The sequence below is a fragment of the Chrysochloris asiatica genome, unplaced genomic scaffold (assembly GCF_000296735.1).
Source record: "Chrysochloris asiatica unplaced genomic scaffold, ChrAsi1.0 scaffold00014, whole genome shotgun sequence".
Lineage (NCBI taxonomy): Eukaryota > Metazoa > Chordata > Mammalia > Afrosoricida > Chrysochloridae > Chrysochloris > Chrysochloris asiatica.
In genome coordinates, this window is record NW_006408532.1 from 31976189 (window position 1) to 31991865 (window position 15677).

Here is a 15677-nt window from a genome sequence, read left to right on the forward strand (position 1 = left end):
GATGATACGTTGTATATAAAGTGAGGCTTTATGTTGCTATCCATTCAAGGCATGTATACCAACTGTACATATGTTGCACCATATGGTCCATTTCTTAGACTTATTCTTAGAGTCACTAAAGAGATGCCTCTTGAGATAAGGAAGTCTCAATGTAGGTCAGATACCTTACAATTCAGTTTTTTAACTGAAAATCACATCATGAAGAGAAGTTGAAACTGGAAAATACATTCATAGACAAGTTGCCTTTCATGTGCAAAATCTACTCCAGTGAGGTTCCTCTTTGTTGGCATATTGTTTTTAGAGATGCCTCATAGATATATTTTTACTTTGGTTGCTGTATATATAAGGATGTTGTTATTGTTAAGTGTCATTGAGTCGGTTCTTACTCATACAGTTTCTGAGGAGCAGTGCCATGGGCTGACAAAAGAACCAATAGATCCGTTTTGGAAGAAGTGCAGCCAGAGTGCTCCGTAGAGGCCAAGATGGCCAAACTTTGTCTCTCATACTTTGGACATATTGTCAGGAGGGACCAGTCACTGGAGAAGGATGTCATGTTTGGTAAGGTGGAGGATCAGAGAAAAAGAGGAAGGACCCCCAATGAGATGGATTGGCCAAGTGGCAGCATCGATGGACTCAAGCATGACAACAGTAGTGAGGTTGGCCCAGGATTAGGCAGTGTTTCATTCTGCTATGCATAAGGTCGCTATGAGTCGGTACCAACTCCATGGAACTTAACAACAACAACAACAAATGTATAGATGCAGAAGAAATATGAGGCTTTCTGCTGTCATGAAGATTTAAATCTCAGAAACCCTATACAGGGTCACTGCGTCGGAACTGACTTGATGGAACTTAACAACAACAACAATAAAAATGAATACATTAAGATAATATTAAAAGTTTTGAAAAACATCTTGATTTTCTTGAAAAACACTTTCCAGCTCATCAGATTCTTAAATCTGATTTCTGTCTAATATATGGTGGTGTTGTTAAGTGCCGCTGAGTTGAATCCAACTCATAGCGACCCTGTAGAGGGTTTCCAAGGAGCAGCTGGTGGGTTTGAACTGATCCTGTATACCCACACCAGGAGTCTATTCCTACTCCTAATAAATAAGGAGCCCTGGTTGCCTAGTGGGTTATGAGTTGGGTTGCTAGCCACAAGATCAATAGTTCAAATTTATCAGCCACTCTGAGGGAGTAAGATGAAGCTTTCTACTCTGTAAAGATTTACAACCTCAGAAGCCCTCTACAGGCTTGTTATGAGTTCAAACTGACTCCATGGCACATAACCATCACCACCACAATTCCTAATAAATAACATGTTGTTGTTAAGTGCTATCAAGTTGGTTGGTTCTGACTCATAGCAACCCTGTATAGACTTTATGAGGAGCAGCTGGTGGGTTTGAACAGGTGATCTTTTGGTGAGTAGTTTAGTGCTTATCCTACAGGGCCATACCAGTATTCTAATAACACAGTTCCCTTTTAATATGCCCCAAAGAAGAAATCACTACTTTTAAGAGCCAAATATAAACCTTTAGCTCATATCTCCTAATTAGGTATGCAAAACCATCATGCAAGGAAAACTTAGATCCCCAATACTTATTGTTGTAAAGTGCTGTTGAGTCAGTTCTAACTCACAGCGATCCTGTATAGGGTTTTTGAGGGGCAGCTGGTGGATTTGAACCACTGATCTTGTGGTTAGCAGTCCAGTGTTTACCCTACAGCACCACATCAGAACTTTCCCCAGTACTGCTTAGTACTCCTAATATTGCTTTCCAAGGTTTACCTTTTATCTGGGCTTAATGTAAATGGGGTGGTTGTGGCATCTGATCTCCTCTGACTTCAAAGGGGGAAGGAGAATCAAATTCAACATCAGCCTAAGGCTGATTCTTATGAAGTTGATGTCAGACATGTCTCTACCCTCCAACCTTCTTATCAGTTCTGACAACACTATTCCTCCCACAGCATTATCTACCTGGATTCAATCATCCATTGCAGTGGCCACACAGAACTCACAGACCATATTAAAAAATCTGGGCTTTATTAGGGAAGTTAATAGGTTACAATTCAGAATCAGAAATGGTCAAGATACAGTTTGTTCAGGACAGGCTCTTCCCCTCAGGTAGTCATCGACCTCTCAGCCACAGAGCGCCTTGGCTACTGCCTTGCTTGGACATGTACAAAACTCTTTTAGCACATTGGAAAATGCTCAAAGAGCATGCCACTCAAACATAAGCCTCAACCCAAAGTGCTTGACTCTAGCTCCCAGGGTCAGCAAACTTTATTTCCTCAACTAAGTACCTAGAGGTACCCCACTCAACAAGTGAGTTTCCTGCCCAAAGGCACTCAGCTTTATTTGTTCCATGAACTGGAAAGCCCATCATGCTGTCCTATGCTCTGGCTCTTGTTTCTGCTGCAGCTCCTCTGCCACTTCTCTGTCAATTCTCTGGCATCACAGCTTTTTATGTAAGGATCTCTCAATGGTAGTGAGATACCCGCTCTGCTTCTAAACTGCTTCATTTTATACCAAGCAGGATGACAAATCACCAATCCCCACATTAGTGTTCCAGGTGTTTACAATCGCATTTGAATCATATATAACCCTATCAGCATCTTTCCCCACCTTCTCTTACCCAGACACATAAGGAAAAGAGGAAATATACCCAATCTGCATGTTGTTGCTGTTAAGTGCCATCGAGTCAGTTCTGACTCATAGTGACCCTGTATAGGGTTTTTGAGGAGCAGTTGGGGGATTTGAACTGTCCACCTTGTGGTTTGCAGTCCAGTGCTGATCCTACAGTGCCATACCAGGAGTCTGCATGGTCCCACCCAACTGTTTACTGAGAGTTACAAAGACTATGGCTAGAAGAGCCATCTTAAATAATTCATTACTGAGGCATGAACTGTGTATATTATATTCAAACTAATGTCTGTTTTATTTCAGTCACTTGTTTATTGCATCATTTGTAAATATGGTCAAAAACCAAGGAACACAAAATATTTGAGGAAAGGGTCTAAAATGGAAGAGAGACCAAAACAAACAAACAAAAAAATAAATAAAGTGTAGAAATGTAAAAGGAAGAAATATTTTAATGAGAAATTTTTAATTAAAAAATATTCTATAGATAGTTCATCTACAAACATCAAGTATGGTTTTGAGGTGTGAAAAGTTTTAAAATTTCCTATCAGAATGGTAAAGATAAGTCTCTTACACCTGTTGGAATTCTTGTTTGTGTCTTCCAAGGTTATATTCCCTTCTGGGGAAGTCCTGAGAAGGGTCCCAAGAAGCATACCTTTGTCTATGCCTATACTGAGTGATTGCCTGATTTGGATAAAGTGGTTTCGTAAGCTTCTGGATCCTTTGCCATCCTCTAATTGTGATTTTTTGGGGTATATTTTCATCCATTACTCACCATCTGTTGTAGCGACCATATTGTTTGGATGTTGAAAAACTATCACCCCTTCCCTCCCCTCCCCCCACCTCCCTTGTAGTGGGAGCCTGATTTCCTCATTGCACTCACCTTCCTCTGGCTTCTGAATTCCCAATGTTATTAGGAGAAATAAGGTAGCCGAGGAGGGCACATGGAAGTTGTGGCTGCTCCCCTTTCTTCTGTGCCAGCCCCTCCAGCTTAGGAATTAACCCACTGATCTCTGGAAGCCAGCCAGACTGCCTGGAAGGGCCATTGCTTCTGCAAACCTTATCATATTGCCTTCAGTGCCTGGACCAGATGAATGAATGCACCATTGGGAAAGAAAAAGAGCTGTCTATAGAGCTTGCAAACATCAGGGATGAAGTTGTTTTCAACACATTGGAATGAGAGAAACTGCAGAAGAAGGAGGAGTTGGAGAAGGAGGTTCGATGAGGAGGTGCAGCGGCTGAGAGGACAGCAGCAGGCTGACCTCCCCACCATAGAGCACAGGCTAAAGCAGCAATTCAAGGCGGAGGTGTTGCATCTGCAGGAGGAGCACCAGGGCCAGCTGCTAAGGATCAGGTATCTGTATGAAGAGCAGGTGGAAGACATCACCTCCAGCCAAGAGACTGCCCTCCTAGAGATGGAAAACAACCACATGGTCACCATTACAATCCTGCAGGATGACCATGACCACAAAGTCTAAGAAATTATGTCTACCCACGAGCTTGCAAAGAAAGAAGTGGAAGAAAATTTGAAAAACTGCAGCTGTCGTTACAGGACTAGGTGGACATGCTGACCGTCTCGAGACAATCTCTGTGGGACAGATTCCAGCGGTTCACCGAGGCTTTGAGGAAAAACACAGAAATGCAGCTGGAGGTTGCCCTGACTCCCTACCATCACTTGGAGGAGGACATGCAGAGTCTGAAGCAGCAAATTCACCAGCCAGAGAAGCACATCATCGAACTGGAGAAGCTGGCAGAGAAGAACATTCTCTTGGAAGAAAAGATCCAAGTTCTCCAGCAGCAGAATGAAGATCTCAGAGCTGGCATTGACCAAAACACCGTGGTCACAAGATAGCTGTCGGAGGAAAATGTGAATCTTCAGGAATATGTGGAGAAAGAAACCCAGGCAAAGAGGCTAAGGCAAACCAATGAAGAGCTGCTTTGGAAACTCCATACTGGGGACCCAACTGGCCCCATCAAACTGTCCCCTACATCCCCCATTTACCACTGCTCCTCCTCCTGCCCTCCGTCTCTGGCTGGAGTTAGCACCACACTGAGATGACGCTGCCTTGCAGCTTGCAGTGCCTGGTTGGCTTCTCCATCTACTGAGTGCTTCCATCCTGAGGGAGAATTAGCCAGAGTAGCTGACGGAGCTCTGGTAGTGTAGTGGTTACGAATCAGGCTGTTAATCTCATGGTCAGCAGTTCGAAACTACCAGCTGTTCCATGAGAGAAAGATGAGGCTTTCTGCTCCCCCTAAAGATTTGCAGCCTTGGAAACCCAGTGCAGGGTCACTATGAGTTGGAACCGACTTCACGGTACTTAACAACAACAACAGCTGATGGCCCCGAGCTGTCCCTGCACACAAGCTCAGTAGCAGCATGACTCCTAGCAGAACTCTCTCCTGATTTCCAGGTACAATTGCCTTGTTGTTGGCACATACGTAGACAGGTGTAAGTTGTTTAGTCTGATGTGCAACATGTGACCAAAAGAAAGCCAACTTGGAAATTACTAGTTCACTGTAGAATTTTGGGTTAGTTAAAAATAGCTCCATTTTTAATCTACCTGGGCAGATCCTCACACCCTACACCAAGATGTGTGTGTATTTAGATACTTGTATACACGTGCAGCCATTCTGACTTGCAGTTTTTATAACCAGAAGTATTGACATATTTTATGGATGGTCAGCACTTTTCTAACTTGTGCCTCAGAATCTCTGGGAAATAAAAATGTATTTCTATCCAGCTTTCCAGGAATATTTCTACCCAAAATATAAAATTTTAAAAATTATAAAGATATAAAGAATAAGCCCCTTGTACCCACCAGTACGTAGGATTCGGTATAAACACAAACACCAGCGATTTGTGAAATGTTAGCTGAACAGTTGGCTTCTTAGTGGACACAATGTAAGGTCACTCTTACGCCATCTGCAAGTTTTAATTATGAATGCTCTGGTCATGGGGGAGGGAGACCCTGGCTTTGCAGAGGTAACTCATCTCAAGACACAAGTTTTGCTTTTCTCCTCTTGGAATGGCATCTTGGAATCAGTCATTAAGCTTCCTTAGGAAACATGGACAATTGTGACCCTCTATGGCCATGGTAGGAATGAGCCTAGCAATGACCAAGATGTTGGCACCCCATCCTTGTGAAGAACCGTCAGGGTGGGATCCATATTTGGACACAGAGCTGAGAAGGAAAAGGGTTTCTGGCACTCTGCTGGATGTGCTCTGATGTCATGTTGTAAATGGTCAGCCCACTGAGATTGGACTCTTGGTCACCACCCCATTAGTTTGATTCTCTAACTCAGCCCATCATTGCTCATAGAAATGACTCAGGGGTTTCATGGAGGCTTCCAGAAGACCAACCCTTCCGTGCTAGGATACAAGGTTCCAAGCTCTGCTGCACTGTCAGATGGTGATTGAGCCAAGTCCCTCCTCACAGTGGTCCCCAGGAGGGTCTTCCACATAGGGAAGCCCTGTGAAGCAGCCAGACAGTATCCTCAGCTCCTGGGCTGGTGCTTGTCTTTGTATTGATAGTGTTAGAATGTGCAAGATGTTTACATAGTGCTGTGGAAGATTGGAAGCATGGAACCTAGACGTAGTTTTACGCATTGATACAGTGATAATGCCTTTCTTTCCTATGTGTGATGAAGACCCTGCATTTTTCTCCCTAAAACTCTGAAAAAAACATGTTCTAAGGGCACACCTGTCTTTGAGCGTGCTCAAGGCGAGAAGACCCAGGTAGGAATCCTACATGGCCAAAGCCAGGAAGCAGAGAAGAAATGCTCTCCTGGAGGGGGTTGGCATATGCAGGGCCTGCCTGGTGGCATGCTTCAGCATTGGCTGGCTAGCCTCAAGCACACCCCACTTCCTGCCAAACTTCCAAGGGTCTTTTGGTCATCGTAGGACCTACTCAGTCACTATGTGCTTTCTTGTTCTTCCTTTGGTGGCGTGGTCTGCATGACGCTGTGATTCTGAGATGGGCGTCCCATTAGAGTAGAGCACGCCTCATCGACTAGCCCTATTGACATACTAATTGATTTATCTCCTGAGTGGGCATCACCTGCAGACAGACACCTAGCCACCATTTAGCTCTCAGAATTAGGGCTGGCTTCCAGAAACTCACCTGCAGAGTGCAGTCACATCAATATGTCCCTGGTGTTGGGTTAGATTGGGACTTGGTACCCCATGCAGTGAATGTTGTAGCAGTGTCAGGACTAAGGATCCCCTCTCCCTAACCAGCCTCAACTTTGGTACTTGAGTGAATTCCCACATTGCCCTGGCTTCATTTTTCCATCATCACGGACTTTCCTCTCTTCATGGATGCTTCCTCAACATTCCCATCTCCTCATCATTAGGACTGGGACCTCTCTCAACAAGGAAGTCTTCTTTTCATCTGCCTCCAGCCACACACATGATTCTTCTTGTCACTTGGGAGACGTGTCTGTGTCCCAGCCCCACCCCCTTCACCCGCCACGTGCTGGGGCCCAGCGCTAGAGGAAGACACACAGTGATATTCTCTAAAGGAAGTCACAACACGTCCCCTCCCTGAACATTGCCTGTGTTGCATATTTTTGTTTAATTCTAAAGCATATTAAAATGAACTTAAGGGGCAAAAAAAAATCACCAAAAGTAGAGCTGAAAGGCTCAGAGATAAGAAAAGGAGACAGAAAATATAAGAAAGCTGTTGTTACAGTTAAGTGCTGTCAAGTTAGTTTTCATAGCAACCCTATATAGAGTTTCATAGGAGCAGCTGGTGAGCTTAAACTGCTGACCTTGTGGTTCAAAATGACTTTGCAGCTCAGTGCACTAACCTGCAACATCACACTAGGACTTCATAAGAATGCTAGAGGATGAATTATAGAAGTATGTGGTAATGGTGGTATGCCGTGGTATCAATTCTGACTCATAGTGACACTGTATAGGGTTTCCAAGACTAAATTTTCACAGGAGCAAAAAGCCTCATCTTTCTCCCACTGAGTACCTAGTGGATTTGAATTGCTAACCACAAGGGTTATGCATAACCCACTACACCAGTTATTAGTCATGCTAGTAGGTGTTACAGAAAGGAAAAACACACTGGAGATAATTATACAAATAATTATTTTTAAAATGCCTCAACAATGATAGAAATGCATTTCTGTATTGAAAGGGCCTAATGAGTTTTCCAATACAGTGATGAAAACAACAAGGTGCATCATAATACAATTTCAGAACACTGGACAAAAAAAGAGATACATCCTAAAAGCTGACAACAAGGATTAAAAAAAAGAAAAAGTCACACAACTAGGAAGGACCTGGAATCAGAATAAAAACATATCCATCAATGGTAACTAGAAGCTTAAAGAAAATGAAGACATGGGTTCAAATTTCTAAGGAAAAAATTATTCAAACTAGAATTCTATGCCCAGTAAAAGTATCAATCAATCATGTGTGTGGATGGAATAAAGTCATTTGAAGAAGTTGTAAGGCCTCAAAAATATTACATTTTTAAACACTCTTTCTTGTGTAAAAAAGATACACTGTACCTTGAATACACATTTTCTTGGCAAGCTTTTGAAAAGTCCATGTAATGTAAGATAAACATGGTATTCACAAATCAAAGGATTCAATGTAGAAGACAAGTACAGGAAATGTCAGGAAAATGACTGTATGGTGGGTGTAAGTAGTATCATGTCCAGATTGGAGCGAGAAATACAAAAGTCTAGGAGGGATGGTTTCAAGGGAAAAAAAAAAGAAGAAGTAGATAGAATATCTGATGTAAATTCAGGGCTCAGCAAACTTTGGCTCAGACCAAATCCAGACCCTTGCCTGTGTTTGTGAATAAAGTTTTTCTTTGACCACGGCCATGCCCATTCACTTACATTGCTACAGAAGTAGAATAGAGAAGTTACAATAGAGACCAAATGGATCACAAAGCATAAACTATTTACTGTCTGGACCTAAATATAAGAAAAACACAGTTCTGTATTAGACTGTTATGAGGAGTTTTAAATTATTAGAAACTAACAGTCATGGATTGTATTTCAACTCATAGAGGTCCTATATAGAGTTTCTGAGGCTATCCATCTTTTTGGGAGCAGAATGTCTCATCTTTCTCCCATGGAACGGCTGTTGGATTTGAACTGTAGACCTTGTAATTAGCAGTTCAGTGCTTATCCTACAGTGTCATCAGGGTATTAATGACAGATAGATGAAAAATAAAGATTGACAAAACCAGCCAAACAAATCCACCAGCACAATTATAAACTCTGTTGTTAGGTGCTGTTGAGTCAGTACCGACTCATAGTGACCCTATGCACAACAGAACAAAACACTGCCCAGTCTTGCACCAACCTCACAATTGCTGCTGTGCTTGAACCCAGTGCTTCTGCTACTGCACCAATCCATTTTGTTGGGGGTCTTTTTCTTTTTCTCTGACCCTCTACTTTACCAAGCATGATATCCTTCTCCAGGGACTGGTTCCTCCTGATATATATCTGAAGTATGAGAGATGATGTCTGACCATCCTGGTTTCCAAGGAACACTCTGGCTATACTTATTCCAACACAGATTGATTTGTTCTTTTGGCAGTCTGTGGTACTTTAAATATTCTCCTCCAACACTGTAACTTGAATGCATCAAATCTTTTACAGTCTTACCTCTAGAGAAAGCAAAAAATAGAGAAAGCAAAAAATAAATATATTCACTTACTCACTCACTTGCTGCCATTGAATTGATTCTTAGGACTAGTGACCACGTGTAGGGTTTCTGAGGCTATAAATCTTTATGGTAGAAGAAAGCTTCATCTTTCTCAAGTGGAGTGGCTGGTGGGTTTGAACTGCTCACCTTGTGGTTAGCAGTCCAGTGCTTACCCTACATCACCACCAGAGGTCCTTATAGATATTGTTGTTGTTGTTAAATGCCCTTGACTCAGTTGCAACTCGAAACAACCCCATATAGGGTTTCCGAGGAGTTGCTTATGGGCTTGAACAGATTTTGCTGTCTGTAATCCAATGCTTATTCTCCAGCACTACACCAGGAGATTAGTTCAAATAACAAACACGTGACCCATCTAAAATGAGAAGGCGGTGGTGTTGTGTGTGGGTTTAAGCACGGTTGGGGTGGTTATGGAAGGAAGCAGAAATCTCTATCTTCTACAGTAGGAAATTGAAAGATAGCATATTCACAAAAAAGACACTAAAGACATTATTTAGAAATACAATGGTAAATCTCATAAGAAAATACCAAAAGTGGTTGTCTTTGGCAAATAAGAATCAAGGGTGAACCAAGAATCTGAGAACAGTTGTTTTTCATGATATGCTTTGTAATATTACTTGATTTGTAAATTATGCACATATATTATTTGCTCAAACTAAAAATTATAGTAAATGTATCTATGCATGTCTGTATATGAAAGTATGACAAATCAGTGGAATGCATTGAACTTCAACAATGATAAATTACTAGAATCTTAGTATGCCCATTTGTTTTAGAAAATGTCTGTGTTCAAAGGGATCCTCTTATAAAAAGAAAACAAAGGACTTAAAGCCTCACTGAGGGATTGAGGTATGGACAAAATGATATATTTAATCTGAAGAATCCCCAGGTTGACAACTTTGAATCCAAGGCAAGCTCCACTGTACACATGTTCTAACATATGGTAAATTTCAATCTCCGATCTCTTGATATTCCTTTTCATCATCAGAGTAACCAAGGGGCCGTATTGCAGAAGGAGGATCTACTAAAATGGGTTAAAGACTTAATGACTAGGAATTAATTTTCTTTTTTCTCATGTGGAAAAGCATATGATTCAGCATGCTATAAACAAAACAAACATGGTTCCCATTCTCTTTGAATATATAAGACAATTATTTCAATAGTTTGCCACCTTGTCTGTTTTGTGAACACTGCATCTGTAATTTTTCTGTATCTTTCTATATTTTTCATTTATGCTGACAATATCCCTGATCAGAAAGCCAGATCACTTATTTTAATCTATTTGGTTTAAAAAAATACAAATGGCTACATTAAAATATAAACACATTCATTATATCACATGTGAAAATCAGTTATCCTAACTTGCCAGCTTTATGGTTTATAAAGAGAAAGGTCAAGTAGATCTAATGTAAACTGATGTGAATTGTTCTGTGTGAAATTGGTACACTGCGACTGGGTGAGTGTATTCATGTGTATGTGTGTTTTACAAACACACACACACATACACACACACATATATATATATTGTTGTTAAGTGACATCGAGTCAGTTCTGACTCATAGCGACACCATATAGGGTTTTGGAGGAGTAACTGGTGAATTTGAACTGTTGATCTTGTAGTTCAAACCGACCTTGCAGTTCAGCGTATTAACCCCAGCTTGAACCTCTGACCTTGCAGTTCAAACAGCTTTGCAGTCTTGCTCATTAAACCCACAGTGCCATACCAGGGCTCCATATCTATGAATAGATATTGAAAAAACTCTATACAGTGTTGCTATGAGTCTGAACCAACTCGACAGCACCTAACATGTATATTTGTATATGGGTATATATGTACACACTCTCTATATATGTCTATATATGAATATACATGTAAATTGTTAAGTGCTGTCGAGTTGGTACAGACTCATAGTGACCATGTATAAGGTTTATCAAAGAAAGATATTTAAATAAATACCTTGATCTTCTCTCATATATTGCTGTCTTTTATTTAGTATTTCTGATAGGAAAACATTAAAGTTTAGGCAATAAATCAATGGGCAGGAAAAAAATACCAATTTAATTGGCATTTCTTTTTCTAAACTTCACAAGTTGGTCTAGTGCTATAAGCTTAGTAAGTGAAAGGAGTCTAGAATTAGTCCCCGCAGGACTTTTAAAAGGTCCCAACAACAGCTGCCTTTTTCATAGGTGATGTGCCTGGGCTTTGTTACTTTATGAGAGGGAAAATGTCTTTGTGGCACAACAAACTGACAGCAGTTCATCCTGAAATCTGCAGAATGTATCACAATGCTGTTCACCAGAGCAAACGCTGGTTTTGCTTCATATCTTGTTCCACACTTCCAAAGGGCTCAGCCAAGCATTGATTTTCAAGGTCACTTTACTCTAGAAAGAGGTATATCTAAGGTATGATACGTACCTTGGGCACAACTTGTAGGGGGGCACCACTGAGCAGTTTCTATAACCCATCCCCAGCTTTACGAGATCATTCAGCACGTTAAAACTATACTTTCTTATTTGAGAGCATCTATGGGTCCTGGCGTGGTGCTGTGGGTTAATACGCCAGACTGCAAAGCCATTTGAACTGCAAGGTTAGTGGTTCAAGCTCACCAGCTGCTCCTTGGAAACCCTATTTAGGGTCGCTATGGGTCAGAATTGACTTCATGGCACTTAACAACAACAACATGGATCAAACCAGACTATGTGTCATCTTGCTCTTCTGAGTGTAGAAAGAGAAGAAACTGAAAAAAAAAAAAAAAACTTGACTTTGAGCACATCGCTGACCAATTTCATCAGTGAGAGCAAGGAAGGTGCAGTTGCAATTTTCATGGAGTGCCATAGTGTGCCAAGTAAAAGATTAAGGAGCTTGACTTGTATCTTTTGAGCTGATTTTATAGTAAAGTTATCTAGAAGATGGGTGTTAGATGTTTGGACAGGGAAGCAAGCAATTTTAGTGCTTGCTATTTTCTATACTAAAAAGATGATATTTTCTATAGCTACACCTCGGTCTCTAGATCTGCTTTTTTTTTGACAAAGTGGCTCAAAAGAGGGCTCTAAATATAATATCCTTTATCTACTTTAAACAAGAAAAATTCAAAATTAGAAATGATCAGTAATTCATAAGCTGGAGCAATATTCATGCACTATATGGACTCCCACACTTTAAAGAGAACGCACATATAGCCTATGTACATCAGTGTATAGCAAACTATGAAAACTGCCTGTTTTACTCACCATCAGTAGCAAAGATCAAGAAGTGTAACTGCTTCCTTTATTTATTTATTTATTTATTTAGCATTCAGAACAATCCCTTAAATCCTCTCTGTGCTTTGCTAGTGAAGTAAATGTGTCACCTAATAACTGCTTGTGTAAAGGCTTCATGAAATCAAAGGGACTTCAATGAACCATCAGGCAAGATTGCAATTTTGCCTTGTCACAGAGAGACCAGTTCAAAAGTGGGAGGGATGCATTTGCCAATATAAGCTACAGTTTCAAATGCCTATTGTTTACTTAAACTTCATGGCGTATGTTCAATGGAGGACAGAAAAAAAGATATTTACAGAGCTCATAGAAAGCTGACTTTAGGCTGCTATTGCCACAAGAAAAGGAGCATATTAATCACATTGGTGATCACAGGGCTTTCTATTCAGGAACAATGGATGGGTTTGACTGAACTCAAGGGTAAATAACAGAAAATATTAAGCTTTCTGGAGACTTAGCTGCAAATTCTATTTATTGTTCTGGTGTAGGAAGGGTCTCTGAGTTGTGTACTTGGGATACGTAATTGGATATTCCAGTTCAATAAGTCATCAATTCAATCAAGCAATGGGCTTGACATTCGAATCCATTAATTATCAGGCACCCTCAGTATGTGTTAGGAAGGATGGTTGAATGAGAGATTAAAACAGATCTCTATACGAATTTTTAACTCTTTATAGCTTGTAGCTATCAGGTCATCAAAATAGTTATCAAAATAGTAGCTGTGTCCCCTGTGCAAGTATCTTACCTTAACAATTCTTTAATTTGTAAATTTAGAAGAGCAGCTAAAAGTCATGTGGAGAATTCAGCTCATTTTATGAAATGATCTAGGCACTAAAAAGAAATGTAGACATAAATATTGACCCTAGATTTCATATGATCAAAATGTGATGTTAGTTGCCAAGGAATTGGCGCCAACTCATGACGATCCCAACAGAATGAAACACTATCCTTCCTGCACCATCTTCATAATTGTTGCTATGTTCATGTCCACAAGTGGGGCCATTAGTGTATCTAGAGTACCTTCTAACCCAGGGGATTCATTTTCAGCACTATAATGAATCTGTAAGGTTTTCATCAGCTGATTTTTGGGAAACAGATTATCAGACTATTCTTCTAGTCTTGATTCTCCACTGAAACTTGCTAATATTTGAAATACCAGTGGTATAACTTCCAACACCACAGCATCAGGCAAGCCACTACAGTACAACCAACTGATATACAGGTGATGGATAGACAATGTAGTTCGTGCTAACTACCTGTCTTAGTAATCTAGTGCTACTATAACAGATACACTGCAAGTGGATGAATTTAACAAACAGAAATTTAATCTCTCACAGTTCAGGAGGCTAGAAATCTGAATTCAGAGCATCAGATCTGGAAAACAGTCCTTGTCACCTTTTAGCATCTGTAGTTCCAGCATTACTTTGAGATCGTCATGTGTCTTGTCATTTGTATTTCCCTGGAGTTCTGGTATGGCACTATAGGTTAAGCACAGGACTGTAAGGTCAGTTTCAACCACAAGGCAGGTAGTTCAAACTCAGCAGCTGCTCCTTGGAAACCCTATACTGGGTAGCTGTGAGTAAGAACCAATTTAACAGCACTTAACAGCAGCGATAGGAGCGGCATAGTCTAGGGACCCCAAGTCCAAATGATGCATTCCACTCCTGGCTCTTCTTTCTTAGTGGTAGTAGGTTCTTCTAGCTCTCCTTACGTTTCTTTCCTTTTATATTTCAAAAGACACTCGTTCACGATACAACCTAATCCTGTAGATTGCATCTAGATCCATTAACACATCATGGAAGTGAGGATTTATAACATAGGATAATTGCAGCAAATCAGAGTTGATCACATAAGATCACATCATGGGGATAATTGATTATATTAGATCTCATGATGGAGGTGATAACTGCTTATTAACTGCTGAAGCACTAAGAATGCTGCTCCAGTCAAGGTGACACCTTAGCTCTACCATGAGACAGCTAGTGGGGCTGTCAGACCAGAATGTTGTCCTGGTCCGCACCCCAGACCTGGTCTAAACTCACTTTTTGAGCCATCCTCACTTTGCATGACTCTGCTTTTAGCCACTTTACCTGTTTCTGTGTTACACTCTGGTCAAGGTTAGATGGTGCCATTGGCAAAGTTAATACAGTGCTTACTCTGTCAGCAACTACTCAAATCAAGGAACTTTCTGCTTTATTTGAATCAAACTCTGTATCTGTGCTTATGACGCAATCACTAGAATTGTTCCTGAGAATCTATGTAAAATAGAAAAAACAAAGAAAAGAAAATGACATATGAATACTTCCAAATGGTAGAAATTCTTATTGCTCTTGGAGTGAGGATATTATCTATTTTCTTCAGTGATACTAGGTGATGCCGACTCATTAAGTCTTAGTGAAAACATTGAATGAATCAGTGTTTTTTAAAAGATATTCATTTTCACTTTAGCTGTTTTCTCTTTCACTACAGACATGTCCCTCTCTGTCAGTCGTACTATGGTGGCTTATGTGTTGTTGTGATACTGGAAGCTATGCCCCTGGTATTTTAAACACCAGCAGACTTACTCATGGTAGACAGGTTTCAGCTGAACTTCCAGACTAACACACACTAGGAAGAAAGAGAAGTGGACTACTTTTGAATGGTGAGACACTGAAAAACTTATGAAACCAGTGGAACAGTATCAGTTCCAGTTCCAAATGAGCCCCTCTTGTTGGAAGGCACTCATAATATGACTGGAGAAGAGCTATCTCCTCTAAGTAGAATTGACCATAATGACGTGAATGGAACAAAGATTTGGGAACCTTCATCTGCTGACGGGACAAAACTCATAATGAGAAGAAGCTGAGAACATTAATTAATAATCAGAACATGGAATGTAAAAAGTATAAATCTAGCAGAATTGGAAGTCATCAGAAATAAAATGGAATGCATGAAAATCGATATTCAAGAACACATAATTGTACTTATGAGGAATCTATACATAGACTAAGAGACAGTTGTTTGTACAGAATAAGAGGCTGTTGAATAATTTGAAATCAAGAAAGATGTATTCCAGTGTTGTATCCTTTCACCCAACTGATTAAATCT

At 40.5% G+C, this 15677-nt stretch overlaps 1 pseudogene; it reads left to right on the forward strand.

Moving 5' to 3' along the window:
• Positions 1–2079: 2079 nt before the first annotated feature.
• On the forward strand, positions 2080–4697 carry LOC102817058 (annotated as a pseudogene).
• The last annotated feature ends 10980 nt before the right edge of the window (positions 4698–15677 follow it).